A 14839-nucleotide genomic window follows, 5' to 3' on the forward strand; every position below is an offset into this window, starting at 1 on the left:
GCCCGTGCTATGCACAGGCTATGCCCGATATCTCAGTTCAATATTGATAATTTGTTTCTACATTAAACTTTCAACTCACTATTAACAACTCAAGTGGAGCAATGAAAATATGACTGCCATCTGAAAAATTGGTACTTGATACCTCGGATATGCAACTCAGGGTGTCTCGTTTGAAAATTTTGAAGTCCAGTCTAGCGAAATAGTGGCATTGCATCAACAGAAATATTTAAATTAATGCGATATCGACATTTACTTGTTGTACATTATATGTCTGCTACAAATGATATGTTAATTATCCTCTCTCTTCAAAAACGAGAGCTTGAAATAATTCAATAATTTTATTCTGCAACTCTTCAATCTCCGTACATTGGAGTGCTAGCAATAAGTAGATCTTTAAGAGCGATCGGGCGATGTAACTTCTGAGTGTAGACACTTTAAGGTTCTAAGATCGCTAGTAAAGATTAGTCTTCTACAGTTGTGCTAATCGGTCAGCAAATGTTGAAGCAACAACTATCAAGGCATTTGACATACTTTGGTTACCCTTAATCCACTTGGTTTCCAACTGCATCTTCAGAATATTCTAAATCTGATGTAATCAACCTACAAATGATTAAGTTATGCTTTAATTCAAATATTTTATCTAAAGAGGCAAACCAATTTAAAATAACCTCATCTATGCATGAAATTCATATTACCCAAACTCTCCAAAGAAAACAAATAGAAGTTGTAAAATAAAATCAAAAGTGTGCGGATGCAAAAAATTATTGAAAAAAAAAAACTAATAGAGAACGTTTTACATAATAGCTTAGAGAACCTAGATTCTTTCTAAAAGAATCTACTTAATATAACTGCAGAAACACTTGCACGAAAATCGACTTTGTAGTGGCATGAAACCTCTGCATATATGTAATGTGTTGGTTGTTACCAAAACTGGAAACAAACTAAGCCAATCCATTAAAGAGTTACGTCTACAACAAAATAGTTAAGTTCATTCACGAAAAGTACTTTAAGTCGTAAAATATGTTAGACTTCTTCCATAGCATCACTAAATCAAATTTAGCAAAGAAATAAATAATAGTAGGACAACCAAAATTGAAGTCATGAATCATTTTTTTCCTATTCTCCCTATGTAAAGGGCAAACTCGAAAAGGATTGAACTGTAAAATATCATGCAACACACGGCAATGCACTTTCCCAAGAAGTTAAAGTGCATTTACTTTCATCAAAGAGTTGGAAGTGCCCCAACACATTGAACTTTTCAGTATCCTTCTATTTCTATTTTTTGCAATAAAGTTTTATAGTCCATCTTAATCTAAAGATTTACAGAATTAATCAATCTGATTTGCTTCAGTCTATATAGTGCACAAACAATTTAGTTAAAAAAATCCTATATCGGATAATATTTTATAAGTGATTGATGCATCCATCTTCAAAGGCATATTACTGCTAGAATCAACTTACTTGCCATCAGTAGAAGATTTTAGGAGTGTGCACGGCAAGAGGTCCTTTTTTGTTGAGACCAAAAGTATTTGGAAACAGAGAGGAATCAAGCATGGGTAGAGGAAAAAAATTTATCTTACGACACTATGTTCAATAACCAGGAAAACGCTAGAAGGATATTGACAACTCTGAATCACTTATAAATAATAACATGGTACAATATTTGTCCCAACAGACTTGAAGTGACAGACCATAAAACTTTATCCTATGTAAGGAACAATTCTCAAATTCTTTTTGCATAAGAGAAAGAACCATGAATTATATGAAATAGTTGTCAAGGGGGTGAAAAAAGGATGACAAATTGATGGATCTCACAAGGCATTGCTCTTGTTGCTAAGTGTTTCCATTTCATTTTAAAGAAGTTGCAATATCCTTATTTGCATTCTTTTGAAACTTGAATATGGAGTTCATTTATTGTTGAATCATGTATCCAAAGTTTAAGAAATGCCTCATAAGACTCAGAAAAATATGCACAACACTTTATCTATGACACATATTTATTGTCACATTAATATGTCATCAGTCTTTGAAAGTTATCTTCTTTTCTTGCTACTAACATCTGAAATTTTGAGGCTCAGTTACCTGATGATAGATTTGGGGAAGCAATAGCAACTTCTTATCATGATAATCCTGAGAGTCGCAGCTTGCTGACATATTTCAAGTGCAAAGCGAGCATATTTTTTATCTGGATTGATGCGTAAAGTGCATGGTTCAATAATAATAGCCTAATCACATTAATACCATATTATAAGCTCAAATGTACCTGAGATTATTAGAATTAGCTAATAAATTCTCATGAAGAAAATTCAGTTGTCATTGTTTATGTATTTTTTAATCCAACTATTATACATCTAGTAACCACACTTCCATTAATTTTCCAAGAGTATCCAGGATATCATATGAAAAAGTAGTACATTCATGTAAATACTTTAGTGTTCTAACAGTGATATCATATGAAAAAGGAGCACATTCATGTAAATACTTCAGTGTTCTAATAGATACGATGTATAAAGGGATACAGTAATGAATAAAAGACATAAAGTCTTTTTATTGACAAAAAAACTGACAAAGGGCTATAGTAATTGCAGTGTTATAAATAGCGCTCGCCTCAACGCTAATAGCGTGAGACGAGGCGATGCGAGCAGCCTGCGCTATTTTTCCTCTGTTGCATTGCGATTGTAAAAGGCGAGCGCCTCTGCTTGTGTAGCAAGAGGTGCTATGTAGCGAGAGGCGAGCTGTGGCATCGCTTTTTGAAAAAAAGAACGAAAAAGGCGCAGATTAGGGCTTAAAACATTAGGGCTTGCAGTGATTTCACGTTTCTTTCTTCTTCAACCTTCAAACAACAGAGCACCCAAGTCTACCCAGCCTAGGTAAGCTTCTCTTCTTCTTTCTCCTCTCTTTCTTTCTTTTTTTCCTTCTTCTTCTGTAATGATCCGACCTGTTGTTTTAAGAATTTACGCCCCGATCCCCTATTAACTGCATTCCCGAGTTGTTTCTGCTATTGTGAGTTGCCGAGAGGAATTATCTGGAGTTTCGGAGAGTTTTGGGATACTTGGTCCTTAAATGAGAGCTTAAGTTCTCGAAATTTCACCGTAGTCGGAATAGTGTGAAGACGGCCACAGAACGGAATTCTGATGGTTCCATTAGCTACGTTGGGTGATTTCGGGTTTAGGAGCGTGTTCAGATTGTATTTTGGAGGTCTCTAGCTAATTTAGGCTTGAAAAGCCGAAAGTTAAATTTTTGAAGTTTTCGGTTCGATAGTGAGATTTTGATCCGAGGGCCGGAATGAAATTCCGGAAGTTGGAGTAGCTTCGTAGTGTTGAATATGACTTGTGTGAAAATTTCAGGTCATTCGGACGAGGTTTGATAGAATTTTTGATTGAAAGCATAATTTGAGAGTTTTTGGAATTCTTAGGCTTGAATCCGATGTAAAATTTGTGTTTTGATGTTGTTTTGAGTGTTATGAAGATTGGAACACGTTTGAATGATGTTTTAAGATTGATTGGCATGTTTGGTTGAGGTCCCGAAGGCCTCGGGTGTGTTTCGGGGTGGTTTCGGATCATTTCGGGCTGTTTTGCAATAGCTGAAGCTGGTATTTGGTGTTGTTCTTCGCGTCCACGAGGGTCCTCTCACGTTCACGAAGAAGGATTTGGCTTCTGGGATTTTGTTCTTCGCGTTCGCGAAGAAGAAGAAATTCTGTTACGCAGGTCTTACTTCGGAGGCTCATATCTCTCAATCTAGAATGAATTTTGAGATGATTCAAAAACAAAAGTTGTAGAACTTTGAATCTAGTTTCCAAAAACTTATTATATTAGTCATTTGGATATATAAAGCAAAAGTTATGGCCATTATACTAGAGGCTATCCGAGAAGAGTTTGGAAAATGATTTTTTGAAATTTTGTTCTTCGCGAACGTGAGAGGAGAACCGCGAACGCGAAGAACAAATCCCTGGGCAGCAGAATAAAGTCCAAACCCGTCTCACTCTTCCATTTTTGGACCAAGGGAGCTCGGGTGAGGCGATATTTTGAGAGATTTTCAAGGAAAACATCGGGGTAAGTGTTCTTAACTCAATTTTAGTTAAATTACTCGAATCCGTCGTTGTTTTTAACATTTAATTGGTGATTTTAGTTGGTAAAATCTTGAAAACCCTCTTGGTTTAATTTGAAGATTTGAGGGTCGAGTTGATGTCGGATTTTGGTAAAATTGATATGGTTAGGCTCGTGGTTGAATGGGTTGTCGGATTTTGTGAGTTTCGTCGGATTCCGAGACGTGGCCCCACGGGCAAATTTTGGGTTAATTTCGGATTTTGTTATATTTGTATTTTCATATGGAATTAATGCCTATAATTAGTATTGACTGAATTGAATTAAATATGGCTAGATTCGGATCGATTGGAGGCCGATTCGAGGGGAAAAGGCATTTCAAAGTAGGATTTTTCTCGGATTGAGGTGAGTAATGATTGTAAATGATGCTATGAGGGTTTGAAACCCCGGATTGCACATCGTAGTGCTATATTGATGTGAGACACACGTTTGATGACGAGTGTATGGTCGTATACTATTGGGAATTGTGACTTGGTCCATCCCGCATTGATGATTTTACCGCGTATTTGACTGAGCCTTATTTGTTTTCATTATGCTTTGGGATAATTGCCATATTTGGGCTTCGTACCAACTATTTGAATCCTTCGGGGATTTTTACTACCATTTCCTCACTGTTTTAACTTATTACTTGAACTCAGTTCTGTTATTTTTCCACTGTTTTACTACTCAATCATTTTACTCAGTTTTGAGATTTAAATGATATTCTAAATTATGTTTTGGGCTGAGAAATGTTGTTTTACTATTGCCCGAGGGGCTTGTGATGATTTTGGATTGATTAAAGGCCGAGGGCATAGTTGTGAGGATACACTGGTACTGATATGAGGCCGAGGGCCTGAGATATATACGCCACGAGGTGGCTTGATTGATATGAGGCCGAGGGCCTAGATTTGATGCCACGAGATGGCTTGATATTGTGCTTGGGCCGTAAAGGGCCCCTCCCGGAGTCTGCACACCCCCAATGAGCGCCATCGACGATAAATAATATTGAGCCCGAGGGGCTATTACTGTTCTGATATTGAGCCCGAAGGGCTGCTACTGATCTGATATTGAGCCCGAGGGGCTATTACTGTTCTGATATTGAGCCCGAGGGGCTGGCACTATTCTAATATTGAGCCCGAGGGTCTGGTTTTGTTGATATTATGCTCGAGGGGCGGTACTGTTCTGAGATTGAGCTCGAGGGGCGGATTTGTTGATACCATGCCCGAGGGGTGAATTTCCATTTTGTTACTCACTTGTAAACTACTTGTTTTACTTGTTGGAAAAAGGGATTTTCACTTGATTTCTCACTGCTTTACTGTTTAAAGTGATTTTACTGCTTCAGTATGGAATGCCTTGTGTTTTTACGTGATTTTTTTTTATCTTCAGTCATTATTTATATTTATTACTAACTAGGTCAGAGTACTCACATTACTTCCTGCACCATGTGTGTAGATTCAGGCGTTGCTGGTTCCGCTTCTGAGTGTTGATTCCTCTAGTTTCAGGTGGCTTTCAGGGATTACGAGGTAGCTGTTGACGTCCACAGCCCTGTGGCTCTATTATATTGTCTTTTATATTCCTTACGGACATGGTACTAGTTATTGGATTTAGCAGAAGGCGACTCCGAGCATTTTTCGGTTGTTACGGGGTTACACCAAGGGTCTGCGTTCAGTCCTTTCCTATTTGCCCTGGTGATGGATGCACTAACTCATCATATTTAAAGAGATGTGCCATGGTGCATGCTATTTGCTGATGACATAGTTCTAATCGATGAGACACGAGGCGGCGTCAACGAGAGGCTAGAGGTTTGGAGACAGGCCCTTGAGTCTAAAGGCTTCAGGTTGAGCAGGACGAAGACAGAATACCTCGAGTGCAAATTTGGGGCCGAGCCGACGGAAGCGGGAGTGGAAGTGAGGCTTGACTCTCAAGTCATTCCTAAGAGGAGTAGTTTCAAGTACCTTGGGTCAGTTATTCAGGTGATCGGGAAGATCGACGAGGATGTTACACACCGTACAGGGGTGGGGTGGATGAAGTGGAGGTTAGCGTCGGGAGTCCTGTGTGACAAGAAAGTGCCAATGTTACTAAAAGGTAAGTTTTATAAAGCAGTGGTTAGGCCTTCCATGTTGTATGGGACCGAGTGTTGGCCGGTTAAGAACTCACACATCCAGAAGATGAAAGTAGCAGAGATGAGGATGTTGAGGTGGATGTGCGAGCATACAAAGATGGATAAGATTAGGAATGAAGATATTCGAGAGAAGGTGGGCGTGGCCCCTATGGAGGACAAGATGCGGGAAGCAAGACTTAGATGGTTCGGGCACATTCAGAGGAGGAGCACTGAGGCACCGGTGAGGAGGTGTGAATGACTGGCTGTGGTGGGCACAAGGAGAGGTAGAGGGAAACCTAAGAAGTATTGGGGAGAGGTGATCAGGCTGGAAATGGCGCGACTTAGGATTACTGAGGACATGGCCCTTGACAGAGAATTGTGGAGGTCGAGCATTAAGGTTGTAGGCTAGGGGGAAGTTGTGAGTATTTCTACAGCGCACTAAAGTGAGACTATCCAGTTAGGAGTTAGTCTTAGGATGCTACTGGTCAGCTACTGATGCAGGGCTTTATCTGCTGGATATTATTATATCTTCCATCTTTTTCGTACTTCCTATATTTCTTATATTGATGTTATTTTTATTTTATGTTATGGTATGTTATTTTATGTTATTTTATTATGAGTCTATTGATAGTACTAAAATATCGTCTCTTGTCGCTTTCTTAAGCCGAGGGTCTCCTGGAAACAGCCTCTCTGCCCCTCGGAGTAGGGGTAAGGTCTGCGTACATATTACCCTCCCTAGACCCCACTAGTGGGATTATACTGGGTTGTTGTTGTTGTTGTATTATGACTCATAGATGCTCATGACTTGTGACACCCCGGTTAGGGCTGTGTCGGGCTGGATTTCCACATTTTTATCTATATTTTCCGCTATTTAGTATTATTAAACCATGTTTAGACTATATTTGTGATAATTAACTGCTTTAAAAGATGAATTGGGTTAGACTGGCTGGCCTTGTCTTCACGAGAGGCGCCATCACGACCGGGTTCGGGGTTAGGGTCGTGACATCTTCTTTTTATTTATTGCTCTGTTTTTTGCCGAGCAACAGTGCAGAACAGAGAGTCTGTCTGTTACTCTGTTTTTTTTCGTTTTTCTTTTCTTCTGATCTTCTCTTCATCTTTCTAATTTTTTCCTCTGTTTGTTGTCGAGCAACAGTGCAACAAAAAAAGGACAGAGAGTCTTTTTATTCTCTGTTTTTTCCGTTCTTCTTCTGGTCTTCTCTTCTTCTTCTTTTTTTGTTGCTCTATTTTTTATTGAGCAGCAGTACTGTGCCCTGTTTTTGTAGAGGCAGAGGCAAAGAACTTCTTCAAAACTTCAAACCTGAAATTTCCTCCTTTTTCAGTTATAGAGTAGAATTAATTGCATATTGTGAATTGATATATTTATTAATATATCATTGTTATTGAGTTTTTAGTTATATATATAATATTTTATTTTTTTGTATAAATTGTCGCTTCACATAAAAAAGGCAAGCACTTTGCTGCGCGTCTATCGCCTCATTGAAGCGGGCCCTCTTCGCTATTTGTCGCCGCACGCTATACAAAACACTGGGTAATTGCACCTTGATCAAAATGTAGGGCACACTCAAAGATTTTATATTTTCTTTCTCCTGATAAACTTCACGTGAAGAATGTTATATAATCAAATCTTTAATATATTTTTAAACCTTAAGATTTTGAACTATGGAAAAAAATATTTTGTATTTTGTAGTGAAACTAAGAATTTTTTTTCACCAAAGAACAGTCTTTATTGTGAAAAGTACTATTATACGAACTACTTTTTGTTCAAAGTAACTATCTTTATTGTGAAAAGTACTACATGAACTTCTCCTCAGCAAAAAATAATATTGTAAAAAAAATTAATTACCTTTTAGACAGTTTCAATCGAGGGAGAAAACATAAAGAATCGGTTGCCTTCAAATTACCAACCTGTTACATGCAAGGGAACAGAACATCATCAAGTTTGTCCGTGCCAACCCACAATGATAAAACGATAAGTAGAACTGTCTCAGTAGAACTATACCTGATATTTTAGGCTTCTCAAATTTCTCAAACAATAAATCGGTGGATTAAGCACATCTGATCAACTGCTTGTCTGTTGAGAAGTAGCATGAACTTTGCATGGGTATTCAATTATGACCATCAAATACAATCATGTTCCACAAGTATTAATGAGCCATCTCATTAATATATCTTCACTATTATCATCAACACTTAACTACCAAAAATACATATTTTAGCAATGAAATAAGAGTTATTGCGTAGAAATAGAGATATTACCTTCCAACAGAAGATCGAGGCCATTCATTATATAGATCAAAAGGTAGACTTCGCATTTTAGGAGAAGCTATTGACAATTGACACGATACCACAACATGAATATGAATTCATACATCACATAATATAAAGATTAATAATAATATTCTAACACTAATTATCCAAAAGGTAGATAAAACACATGAAATCGCATAACTCTGCGGCACAAATAAACTCTGAATTCAATTTACCACCAAGATGTTGTGGTTAAGCCCGGTGTTGTCAAAGGGGCACGCTTTAGCCCTGAAGCTCAAAAACGCTCACGGATGGTGCTTCCTCTCGCTTAAGTTGTGCTCTAGTGTATGCAAAGCACTAAGGCGTGAACACTCATTGCCCATGAATTCTATTTTGAATGGAACGGTACTAAACAACAAATATAATTGGCAAATAAGTATATTAGTTATTAAGGAAAAGACTTACTTTTTCCCTAAATTACATATATATTTTTATTTTTTTCCTTTATTCCACCTTTTTTTTTTACTAAAACCCACACTTCAATTGCGTTTTGCGCTTAAAGCCCCAATACGTATGGAATGTTTTTTAGAGCTTTTCGCCTTTGACAAAACTCGTTAAGCCAATCACTTAATTCTGTAGTACAGAAAGTTGAACCATAATATTGTTGTAACTATTTACTACTCTATATATTGAGCATGATTTCTTAAATCTCCTTATACTTTTATACTATAACATCAACTAAACTTTAATTCCAAGCAAGAAACTGATAGATATATAAACACAAATGTATGGTGAAAAATATACCCACATCTAATAAACATGATTATACTAAAGAATGTGGAGTACAACTTCAAAGTACAAATAGGTATAAACGAATTTCTTGCTCAATAAGACTAACCAACAAAATATGAGTTAGTTTGTGCTCTTATAGTAATCATGTTTTCCCTAAATGTCACCAAAGATCACATAGACACATAGAAAAGAACATAACAGAAGTTTACAATGCGTCATTATATATGGTTTAGCAAGTTAGTAAATTTTCTTTTTCCTTCTTCACATTCTTCTTTGGAGTGTGGATCTGATGATTCAAGACATATTTCACATAACTTTGAAGAAAGGAATAATTTGTTCATAGTTACAAAATACTCCACACAACATGAAGCAGTACCAAAACAAAAATGAAAAGAAGAAACAAATACCAGGAAAAAAGAAAGTAAGAATAATATCGACTTGCATTCTTCTCAAACCTCCAATGCAAATTCCTTCATCATTTTGTTGTGTGACATGCCCAAGTGCCCAACCCTTGAAACAAATGACTTTGATATCATATTCACTATATGTAGCTACAATAACTTTAAAAAAAATTATAACGCTTTGTGCATCAGTTAAATAGCCATGACCAGCATCATTGCCACATTCAAAAGAATGAACTCCTATTTGTATCAATCATGAATTGAGCCCAATAATAGATCTTTTCCAGAATAGCATAGTGCATCATGAGATATGCACATTTTGATGTTTACCATGGTTTATTGATTATGCATGATGATTCCTATCAATTGATAGTAGTTTTCCTGTTCATCGAGTCAGCTCCTCTCAAATTCGCCAATGACTTTTTTCTCGATCAGGTCATTGGTTTATGCTTGTCATGGTTTCAAAACAGAAGACCACCCCATGTCTGTTGCAATGCATGAAATACATTGAAATAATGAAGAGTTTAAGAACCAAATAGTGCCTCGCAAAAGATTTCCTTATCAAACACCTTATGTGCCTCACTCTACAACTGTATGGTAATGATGATAGGCATTTATAGGAATCACATATTACACAAAACTCACAAGAGAGAGAACAAAAACTGGAGAGCAGAAGCATCTCACTACTTTAGATCCACTTTTTTAAGAACCAAGAAATCAAATCTAAAGAAAATCAGAAAAATAAACTTTTTGAATTCACCTTAAATAGGCAACTTCAAATAATAAAATTTGCACACAAAAACACCGTTACACAACCAAAATTAGAAACAAAAAACACGCACCTAAGTATTTATTTCCAAGCATGCATATGAAAATTAGATAGAACTTCTGACATGTATGTAGATCTAGCAAGAAACTATTCAAAAGAATGTAAAAACAAACACAACAGAGGCTGGAACATTAGTATCAAGCAAGTGATAAAATTAGAAAGAGACAGAATCCATGAAATTAAAAAAAATAAAAAATAGGAGAAAACTCAAATCTCTTAAAGTAGCTAAGCAAGAGGAAAATTGCAGAGAGCGAAAAATCTAAGATATGAAGAAAATCAAATTGGATCTATCAACATCACATCACCAAGAAATGGGTGCAACAAAGAAAGAAGGAGAATGAAGTAGAATCTACTAAAAATCACAAGGACAGTAGAGTTAACGCCATAAGCAACCACAAAATTTTTAAAATTTAAAAGATTGAAGAACAGAAAAAGAGTAGAAAAAAGCTGAGATACTCACAAACAGAGATGGTCTTCTAAATAAGAGATAAATTATGAGTTATGATGTACTACTATAGACTATAATTGAATGTAAGTGCAGTACACGTGGTTAATTTGGTCAAATTAATAGTAGCACACGTGTCCCTTGAGAAGGTATAAAGAATTACCTATTTACTCTTAAATTTTTTGAAATTGCAGTGTTCGTCCCAATGTTCGTACACCATAAGTGCGGCTTCTAAATAATAGTAACTAGTATTTCGTTTGGTAGTTTTAAAGGACACATTATATGTACCTTCCATTAGAAGGAATTTAATTTCAGTTTCTAGCGCTATGAGAGATGGTTATGACATTAATTTTCATGATATTGATAAATGTGTTATTAGTCATAATAAATGTTATCTCTCTTCGACTACATTGATTAATGGTCTTTTTATTGTTGACTCTATTTCTAAACCGTTATAACCTAAAGAACTGAATTATATTAATTTACCAAATAAGAGAAAACGTTCTTCTGAATTGAGTGAAACATATTTATGGCACTTGTGTTTGGGTCATATAAATCTAAACAAAATTTCAAGGTTGGTTAAGGATGAACCTTTAAGTTTATTAAAAGTGGAAGCACTACTAACTTGTGAATCTTGTTTAGAAGGAAAAATAACAAAACATATTTCCCCTCAAAAGGAAATCGAGCAAGTGATAAATTAGAGTTAATTCATTCTGATTTGTGTGGTCCAATGAATGTCCAAGCAAGAGGCGGTTTTGAGTATTTTGTGACTTTCACAGATGATTACTCAAAATATGGATATATTTATTATCATGACCCCAACCCCGAACCTGGTCGTGATGGCGCCTGTCGTGAAGACAAGACCAGCCAGTTTAACCCAATTCGCCTTTTAAAACAGTTAAGCAACACAAAAATAGTCTAAACATGATTAATAACCCTGAATAGCGGAAATAACGATAACAATGCGGAAAAATCCAACCTGACACAGTCCTAACCGGGGTGTCACAAGTCACGAGCATCTACAGGCCATGATACAAGTCTGCTAAATTCAATATCTAGTACAAATGTTTGAAGGAAATAGAAATGACAAGATAGTAGAGACACGGGGCTGCAGACGCCAATAGCTACCTCGTTGTCTCCGAATACCGCTTGGAACTGGAGGAATTAGCACTCAGGAGCGGAACCAGCGACGCCTGAATCTGCACACATGGTGTAGGGAGTAATGTTAATACTCTGACCCATTGAGTAATAAATATAAATAATGATTGAAGGTAAGAAAACGCGTAAGGCACAAGGCATTACATAATGAAGCAGTAAAAGAATCACTTAAAACAGTAAAACAGTGGAAAGTCAAGTAAAAATCCCTTTTCAACAAGTAAAACAAGTAATTGACAGGTAAGTAAATAAATAGAAGTTCGCCCCTCGGACACAGTATCAACAAATCCGCCCCTCGGGCAACATCTTAGAATAGTACCAGCCCCTCGGGTTCAATCTCAAAACAATCCAGCCCCTCGGTCTCAATCTCACATCACAATAGGTACCCGCGCTCACTGGGGGTATACAGACTCCGGGAGGGCCCCCTTATAGCCCAAGCGCAATATCAAGCCATCTCGTGGCATCAAGTCTAGGCCCTCGGCCTCCACCTCATGGCGTATATATGTATCTCAGGCCCTCGGCCTCATATCAGTACCGGTATATCCTCATAACTAGGCCCTCGGCCTTACTCAGTCCGAAAATCATCACAAGCCCCTCGGGCAATAGTAAAACAGTATCTCTCAGCCCAAAACATCATTTAAAATATCATTTAAGTCTCAAAACTGAGTAAAAATGGATGAGTGGTAAAACGGTGGAAAAATAACGAGACTGAGTTCAAGAAATAAGTCAAAACAGTGAGGAAATGGTAAAAAAAAAAATCCCCGAAGCGTTCAAATAGTTGGCACGAAGCCTAAATATGGCATTCAGCCCAAATAATGATGATAGCAAATAGTTTTCAATCAAATACGCGGTAAAATCATCAATTGGGACGAATCAAGTCACAATCTCCAATAGTGCACGACCCCACGCTCGTCATCAAGTGTGTGCCTCACCTCAATATAGCACTACGATGTGCAATCCGGGATTTCAAACCCTCAGAGCATCATTTACAATCATTACTCACCTCGAATCGGCTAAATCTCTAGCTCGCAATGCCTTTGCCCCTCGAATCGGCGTCCACACGCATCGAATATATCCAAAATCAGAATGAGAACATCAAAATATGCTAAGGGAACAAGGCCCAAGCGAAAAAAATCAATAAAGGGCACAAATCCCGAAATTACCAAAATTCGAGCCCCCGGCCCACTTCTCAAAACTCAGAATTTTTTGCATCAATAAATTCCTCATCTCCCCACGAATCTATACATATCAAGAATACCAAAATCGGAGTTCAAATGACCCCTCAAATCCTCAATTCAAGGCTTCTTAAACTCAAGCCCTAATCCCCATTTTTAGCCTTTTTAATTCCCTTAATTTCAGTCTTAATCCATGAAATACTACCATTGAAATTTGTTTTAGGTCCAAAATCCTTACCTTAACGAAGTTCCCTTGAAATCCCTCTTCCAAATCGTCCAAAAGCTCTCAAGCCGGAGTCAAAAATGGTGGAATAACTCAAACTCGCGAAAATGAAATAACTTATATGTTCTGCCCAGGCATACCCACATATGCGGTCCAAAATCTGCTTCTGCGGTACCGCATTTGCGATTAACACTCCGTTTCTGCGAAAATCACTAAAGTCGGCCACTGCCGCATCTGCGATCCTTCTTCCGCATTTGCGGCCCCCACAACCGCATTTGCGGTTTCCTGACACTCCCCTCCTAAACCGCTTCTGCGGCTTCTCCCTCGCACATGCGGCCCCCAAACTGCAGGTGCGAAAACATTAGAAGCAGCAATTTCTGCAATCTCTCAAGTCTCAAATCTTCCCGTTAACCATTTGAAATCACACCGAGGCCCCCGGGACCTCAAACAAAAGCACAAACGTGACCCAATACCTTATTCAAACTTGTTCCAATCATCAAAATACCTCAAACGACATCAAATCAGCCAAAATACCTCGGATTCAAACCTAAGTTTTTAAAATATTTCCGAAATACGCTTTCGATAAAAAACCCAAGCAAACCACGTCCGAATGACTTGAAATTTTACACAAACATCCCAAATGTCGTACAAAGCTACTGCAACTCTCGGAATTCCATTCTGACCCCTATATCAAAATCTCGCCTACAACCGGAAATCGCCAAAATGAACACTTCGCTAATTCAAGCTTAATTCTACTCCAAACCTCCAGGACCCATTTCGATCACGCTCCTAAGTGACAAATCACCTCCCGAAGCTAACCGAACCACCAGAACTCACATCTGAGCCCTCTAACATATAAATCAACATCTAGTTGACTTTTCCAACTTAAACCTTCTTAAAAGAGACTAAGTGTCTCATTTCTTACGAAATCCTCTCCGAACTCAAACTAATCAACCCAATCACATAAAACATGGATAACGAAGCATAAAGAAGCAGAAATAGGGGAAAACATAGCGGTAACTCATGAGACGACTGGCTGAGTCGTCACATCCTCCCCAACTTAAACAAACGTTCATCCTCGAACGAGTCAAGAAACATACCTGAAGCCTCAAACAGGTGAGGATATCTACTCCGCATCTCCTGCTTGGTCTCCCAGATAGCCTCCTCCACAAGCTGACCTCTCCACTACACTTTCACTGACGCTATATCCTTTGACCTCAACTTTTGAACCCGACGACCCAAAATAGCTACTGGCTCTACATCATAGGTCAACTCATCATCTAACTGAACCGTGTTGATATCCAAAACATGAGACGGATCCCTAATATACTTCTGGAGCATAGAAACATGAAATACCGGATGCACACT

General features: G+C 37.8%; 1 long non-coding RNA gene across 6 annotated transcripts; it reads right to left on the minus strand.

Moving 5' to 3' along the window:
• Positions 1 to 223: 223 nt before the first annotated feature.
• Positions 224 to 10956, minus strand: LOC107805197 (uncharacterized). 6 transcript variants are annotated; one of them, XR_001652375.2, is made up of 5 exons: positions 10934 to 10956; positions 8204 to 9753; positions 8048 to 8109; positions 2083 to 2185; positions 224 to 600 (listed from the first exon to the last, which is right to left on the minus strand). It is a non-coding gene; the product is annotated as an uncharacterized LOC107805197 (long non-coding RNA). The 6 variants fall into 6 exon arrangements; XR_001652370.2 differs by lacking the exon at positions 10934 to 10956 and adding an exon at positions 9975 to 10927; XR_012702312.1 differs by lacking the exon at positions 10934 to 10956 and having other exon boundaries at positions 8204 to 8527; positions 9686 to 10927.
• Positions 10957 to 14839: the final 3883 nt, after the last annotated feature.

This window comes from Nicotiana tabacum, chromosome 18 (assembly GCF_000715075.1).
Source record: "Nicotiana tabacum cultivar K326 chromosome 18, ASM71507v2, whole genome shotgun sequence".
NCBI classification, from domain to species: Eukaryota; Viridiplantae; Streptophyta; class Magnoliopsida; order Solanales; family Solanaceae; genus Nicotiana; species Nicotiana tabacum.